Below are 6,630 nucleotides of genomic sequence, written 5' to 3'. Positions count from 1 at the left end.
GGGAAAGAGATGAACAGTAAACACTTGCCAGGTGTCAGGGATATCATTCATGGGGCCTTACAGCAGACATAGTGATACATAGTGATGTGCTTACTTTTTCAAATGAGACTGGGGCTCAGGAAGGTTGATGTTTGTCTGAGGCAGCACTAGGAAATAAATAGCAAATAGCAGAGCTGGAGAGGACCTGGGTCTGTCCTCTGCTAACGCTAGCAGTGCCTGCCCACCTCTTTACCTGGAGGGTGAAGTCCACCCCAGCAGCCCACCAGTGAGCAGCCCACTTGCTGGCACGTTTTTTTTGGCAGGTTCCCAGAGGCCTTCAAATCTGCATCCTCATTTTATCCTCATGATCCTATGGGTGGATCTTCCCATCCCCACCCTATAGATAAGGAAGCAGAGGCTTGTTCAAAATTTGCAGATGCCAGAGCTGCAAATTCAAATCTAGGTTTTCTGCTCCATGCCTGTCGCTCATTTTTCCTGCTTATTGGGAGACATGCCCCAGGAAACTTCATCAGCCCTCTGAGCGCCACCAGTGCCTGCCCAACTCATTTGTCCTTGTATGTGCCTTTCACACACATACACACACATCAGACGTTCTCAGATTCATCTTTGCAGCCCTTCGTCCTGGCAAAGGATAAGTACCAAACATTGGATGGATGGATGGATGGATGGATGGGTGGATGGGTGGGTGGATGGATGGGTGGATATGGATGGGTGGGTGGGTGGATGGATGGATGGCTGGATGGATGGGTGGATGGATGGGTGGATGGATGGATGGATGGATGGATGGGTGGGTGGATGGATGGATGGATGGATGGACGAACTGGGCCACTTCACCAGGGAAGTAGCCTCTGGCTCTCAGACTGGGCTGGGTCCCTTTCTGTGGGCTAATGCCCTGTGTGGTCATTGTCCTTTATGGGTCTCTCCCTCCTGTTAGGTAGTAAACCCCCTGAGGCCAAGAACTCAGGGATGAGGATGTTATCTGCATCCCTGTTTCCTTAAAGTCTGCAGGGTCAAGCACACAGTAGATGGTTAGTACAAGTGTGTTAAATGTCTTCCAAAGAAGCCTTCCCTCGCTACCCCAGGTCAGACCTCCCTGCTCCCCACATGCTACCCTGTACCACCTTGTTCATTGTATTCATCATTTCCTTTTCACCTGGTTGATTTCCTGACTTTTCCAAGAGCATGTTAGCTCCACAAGAGCAGGGACTGTATCAGCCTTTCCCCTCATGCCTAGTAGGGTGCCCAGTCCTTACGAAGCTCAGTAAGTAGTGGTTAAATGAGGGAGTGAATAAATGATATGAATTGTGATCAGAGCTGCCCACACAAATCTCCTTCCCTATTGCTGTCGGAAGCCTACGAGGGGACATTCATCATATCGTGTGGCTCTGGGCCCTAGTAGGTCTCACTTCCTCACCTTCACAGATCCCTGTACAGGTGCAAGGGGCCTTGTCACTCTCAGAGGGTCCCTCCCTGTCCTAACTCACTGGAGCCCCCCCCCAGTTGCAAAGAGGTACGATGAGGCTGCTCCATCATTGGAGGGTCCCCTCTGGCAGTGGGAGGGGACCAGGAGGGTTAGCTATTCTTAGGAGTAGATAATAGAGCTAGAATTGGATCTCTGAGTTGGAACTCTGTGTTCAAAGGCCCTGCTTTTGTCACACCTTCATCCATCCAGCCTGTCATGTGACCCTCCTCATCTTGCTAACTGAGAAAACCCTGAGTGTGTGTCCACCTTCAGGGTTCTTCTGTGTGGTCTGTCATCCATCTCCCCCAGCTTCTGTCCAGGCCACAAATGAGCAATGGGCATGTTACATCAGAAATAAGAAAATCTGCTTCTAGGGCCAGATCCCTGCTTTCATCCTCCTCCAGCTACTCTGAGACAGAACATTCCAGACCCTCTCCTCCCCAGGAAGGGCACTGCCAAGGCCTAGCCTCATTGACTGTACATCCCAGATGGGATTTATTAGAAGGGTGCTGCTTGGACATCCTGTTTGTGCTAATTCTCCTGCCCCTGCTGCAGCCATGAAAGAACTCGGTATCGCTCCCCATAAATCTTGCTCACTCCCCACATCCCGCCTCCCCAAACTAGGGATTTCCCACCCAAGGCAGCACTGGTTTTATAATATTCTCCTTCCTGGTGCCTCTGATGTGGCAGTAAAATCTGAGACCACCCACAGAGATGGAAGCTTTGTAGAGTCAAGAGCTTCCCCCAACCCCTTCCCAGGGCCAAGGACTTGACTGATTGGCCTGTGGATTCAGGAATCTCATTATGAGGATAAACATATTAGGGCATTAGGAAGAGGTCTGCATTAGGAAGACTGAGACCTCAGGCACAGTGGGGTCATCCATTTTGCCTGAGGTCAAACAGCCAGGCAATTACACAGGCAGCAGCCACAGCCCCCAGGGCATCTAGAATTCCAGACCATCCCTACCCTTTCCTCTGCCAGACAGAACTGTTCATAAGCTGCTCAAGCCTGAATGAGCCCCAGGCAAGGAGGCAGCAGTCTGTGTGGGCTGTCAGGAGACAGACTTCTGACTCTCGGCCAAGCAGGGGGATGGACTGCCTGACCCTCAGCTTCAGCTTGAGTCCGTCTGGCAGGCCCTGTAGTAAACATTCCAGAGATGGGCAAAACAAGTGTTTCTCCTGAGAAGGTGAGGCCCGTGGAGGCCAGAGATGCTTGGGTGGTGTTGGTGTAGTGCTCTGAGTTCTGAGTTAGAATCAGAGTTAGAATCCCGTCGAGGGCTGCTAGGTTGTGTGTGTTGGACACTGAATGGTGACCCCACATGGTAATGGGTATGGATTTGTAAGTGTGTTACAGCATTGCACCAGTAGATGGCAGTAGAGCAGCTGGAGCACTGGATGTCCCATGGCCTATCCCTGGAAACATTATTCATTTACCCAGTCAGAAAACATTCCTTAAACATGTGCCTGTGCCCTGGCACGTTGTGCTGCTTTTGGGAGATTCAGTGAGCATTAAGACACGGTTTCAGGTTTCCAGGAGCTCACAGACTAGGTGTTTGGGGGCAGGGGACATGTCATTCCAACACACAGTGATACGTGTTATATGGTTGTTAAGTACAGCGCCCCGTGGGAACCCAGAGGAGGGACACCTAACCTAGCCTCGTTAGGGGGGGTGCTTTCAAGGAAACAGTAGTCAGGGATCTTGAACATGAGAAAGAGGTAACCAAGCAGAGAAGGAGAGAACAGCAAACACAAAGGCTCAGAGTCATAAAGGCATAGGAATCACAGGAAGTTGAGTGTGTGCAGTAGGTGGGCAGAAAACCAGAGAAGAAATGGGCCATAGGTTAACAGGGTCCAGATCATGAAGGTCCCAGAGGGTCTAGCTGAATCCTGAAAATCTTTAAGCACAAGATCTAACTCACCATTGCTGCTTAGAGGCTCTATGTGACTTTGAACCTGTGGGGACTGGTCCTGGCCCTGCTGCTCCTCAGGGTGGACACTGGGGTCAATACAATAGGAGGAGGGATGTGAAGGACTTGCAGGCCTTCTTTACCAGTGCTGCCTACTTATCATCAGCACCATCACCAATCTCTTATTGCGCTAACGGGGCAGATCAAAGTGCGATGAACTGTAATTCTGCTCTGTAACCCCCATGAGGGTAAGATTATGTTTGTTTGTGGGTCCCCACATACGGCACCTGTAGCCACGGCGTACACAGTTGGTGGTTTCTTTGCCGTCATTGTTGATTCTGTTTCAGACCCTGGGCTGTATACTTTGGAGCTTACTCTGTGCCAGGAACCATTCTAAGTGCTTTGTACGTCGTGTTTCATTTAATCCTCACAGCACCCCTGTGGGATAGTTACTATGATTATCCCTGCTTCCCAGATGTGGAAACTGAGGCACACGGAGGTTGAATGAGTTACCCAAGGTTACACAGTGAGTGAGTGGTGGCACTGGGATTGCATCCAGGTGGTCTGCCTCTGAGCCCACACACTCTACTTACTGCCCTTCACGTACAGGATCAAGTGAATTTCTCACCACACCTTGGCTGGCAGATGTTATCAGCACTTAACAGATGGCAAAACTATGACCTGGAGGGGTTAAGTTCCTTGTCTTGGAACATGCATGAGTTGTAGAGCTAAGATTTTGCCCAAGCCTCTGTGATTCCAGATCCATGCTTTTCCCAGTGTACCAGTGATTTCATTCATTAGTTACCATCCTGAGGTCCCAGGATCATCCAGTACTTCCTGTAAACCCAAGTGACAGGGACCCCTGCCCTAAGTCATACTCTGGCCCTTACTAGCTATACTCCTGACAGCAAAGGAGGACCCTGCAAACTGCACCCTTTGATTTTGCAGTGGGTACCCAGACCTGTAGAAATCCCTGCGCATAGGGACCCAGGCCCAATTCCAGGGACTGTGTAGGCCAATTCCCTGATCCATCCTCCCCAGACATAGCCAAGGCACTGTTGCTGGGGGTGTGGATGAGGAGATGAAGCTGGGCCATGTGGGGTGGGTCATCCACAAGCATGCACAAGAAGCCCCAGTGATGCAGGAGAGGAGGGTGGGAGGAGAATTAGGAAGGACTATAGAAATTAAGAGCTGGCAACCCCCATGCCACCATGCTCTGGGTGGATCTCCAAGAATTCTGAGAAGTTTAAATTCTGACCCTTCCAGGTCATTATGAAGTTGTGTTGGTCAAGGAAGGAAGATAGGCATGTTTTATTTAAATGTTTGCTAGCTTTATCAATTTTAAATATCAGGCATATGTTACATAGGCTTCCATTTGTTCTTTTGTCCCAGGCCCTAAAAATATTAGAGGGGGGTCTTATCCCAGGGTCTGGGGTTTGTCAGCACTACCTTTAAGGATTCATAAAATTCACAAACTACACTGAAAAGGTTCTCTTTGCATGAGGCTGGCTGCACACACATTTTGTTGAAGACCATCCTGGGAGAAAAACACAAATCTTGCTTTCAAGTCACACTAAGAACTCCTGTTTCCATAAAGTTCTACCTACTTGACATCTAAGCCAGTCAACATTATAAGAAAAAGTGGCATTAATATTACAGCCATCAGTCAGTGATTCAGGCGGTTGAGATGAACTCCACTGGCATCTGATAAGTGTGGATAGACTTCAGAAGCAGAGAGACTGCAGCTTGGTCAGAGAATTTGTAGCAAAGGTTCAATCTGGAAGGTTGAAAAAAGAGGTGGCAACATCGATGTTCCACCGATGGAAAAGAATAGAAGAAGAAACTAAGCAGAAGATTCTTGGATGTAACATTACTGATTAGAACTCAATCATGTGGTCATACCTAGCTAAATGGAGAGTTGGGATATACATTTCTTGGTGCCAGTCTATAAACACTCTCACTGTAGGCAAAGAGGAGAATTGGGATTGGGAGCAAAGAGCTGTCTGTGCCCCAGAGAAAGTCTATGGAAATGCTTAACACGGTGCTCAGATTATAGCAAATCGCTGAGAACTATTAGTTTCATCAATACCAACAACCAAAAAGAGCAGATGGAAACTTGTATTACTTTTGCTTTGTGGGAGGGCATCTAAACCCAGGAGCACCCCAACATTTGCTGCTGTTTTTCAGAGCTGAGATAAAAACATTGATGTGGCAATGGAAGTCCAGGATTAAAGCTGCTTAGGCAAAGTATTTCGTCTCTCTGGGTTTCAGTTTCCTTATTTATAGAATGGAAATAATAATACCCACCTCATGGTGGTAGCTGTGTTAAATGAGAAAGACTAGGAGTATAGCACAGTTTTTGGCACAGAGTAGGTATTCAACAATTTTTCCCCCATCTGTCTCTTCAATCATTTATTCTTTCAACAAATATTAATTGAGCTCCTACTGTGTGTCAAGCATTCTGGTAGGTGTTGGGAATAGAATGATGAGTAAGGTAGATTGTTCCTGGCCTGGAGGAATTGTGTTATAGTTTGGTTGGACACAGGCATGAAACCCAGTTACTAATTGCAAGTAATTTCAATTATAATAAGTGCTATGAAAGAAAAGTAGAGTATGAAAAGAGAATTTATATGAGAAAAGAGATGACTAAGGTCAAGATTAGGGTGCTTACAGAGAAAAATGGGCAAGTGGATGGATTTGAGAAATAATTAGAATGTAGAATCCATGGGGCTAGGGAGAGAGAAAGAGGAAACAAGAATGAAGTCTAGGTTTTTGCCTTGAGTGATGGGTAGATGGAATGCCATTTATTGATAATGGGAAGACAGAAGCAGGGGTGTAGAGGAAAGGTGATGGAAGGGTGGTTGGATGGATGGATGGATGGACCAAGGGACAGATGAGGTCTGCTTCAGATGAGGTGTCTCCTTGTTAGCACTTGCGCTAGGAAGCACAATGTAGGAGCACAATGGGTTTGAATCCGGGCTCCCTTGTTTTCTAGATGGACAAATAAAGAAATGAGTAGTTGGATAGAGCAATTTAATACGTCCTTTATGGATCACATAGGGTATAACTCAAAAGAATTCTGCATTATTTATTTACGTAGGATTCTTTATTTCTTTTTATCCTTAAAATAATGTTTAGAAATATATCGTGCACATGTAACTATCTCCCTTTTACAGAGGGTAAAATGGAGACACGGGGAGGTAAAGCAGCTTGGCAGAACCGGAACCTGAGTGTCCAGTCCTCCCATCCTGTACTCTTTCC

General features: G+C 47.4%; 1 protein-coding gene across 2 annotated transcripts in view; it reads left to right on the top strand.

Annotated features, from left to right (window-relative positions):
• SYN3 (synapsin III) overlaps window positions 1–6,630 on the top strand; it is a 406,875-nt gene that overhangs the window by 12,219 nt on the left and 388,026 nt on the right. The window lies entirely within an intron of this gene.

The sequence above is a fragment of the Lipotes vexillifer genome, unplaced genomic scaffold, assembly GCF_000442215.2.
Source record: "Lipotes vexillifer unplaced genomic scaffold, Lipotes_vexillifer_v1.1 scaffold374, whole genome shotgun sequence".
NCBI classification, from domain to species: domain Eukaryota; kingdom Metazoa; phylum Chordata; class Mammalia; order Artiodactyla; family Lipotidae; genus Lipotes; species Lipotes vexillifer.
The sequence above is the reverse complement of the archived record's forward strand: the minus strand, read 5'-3'. Positions and strand labels throughout refer to the sequence as shown.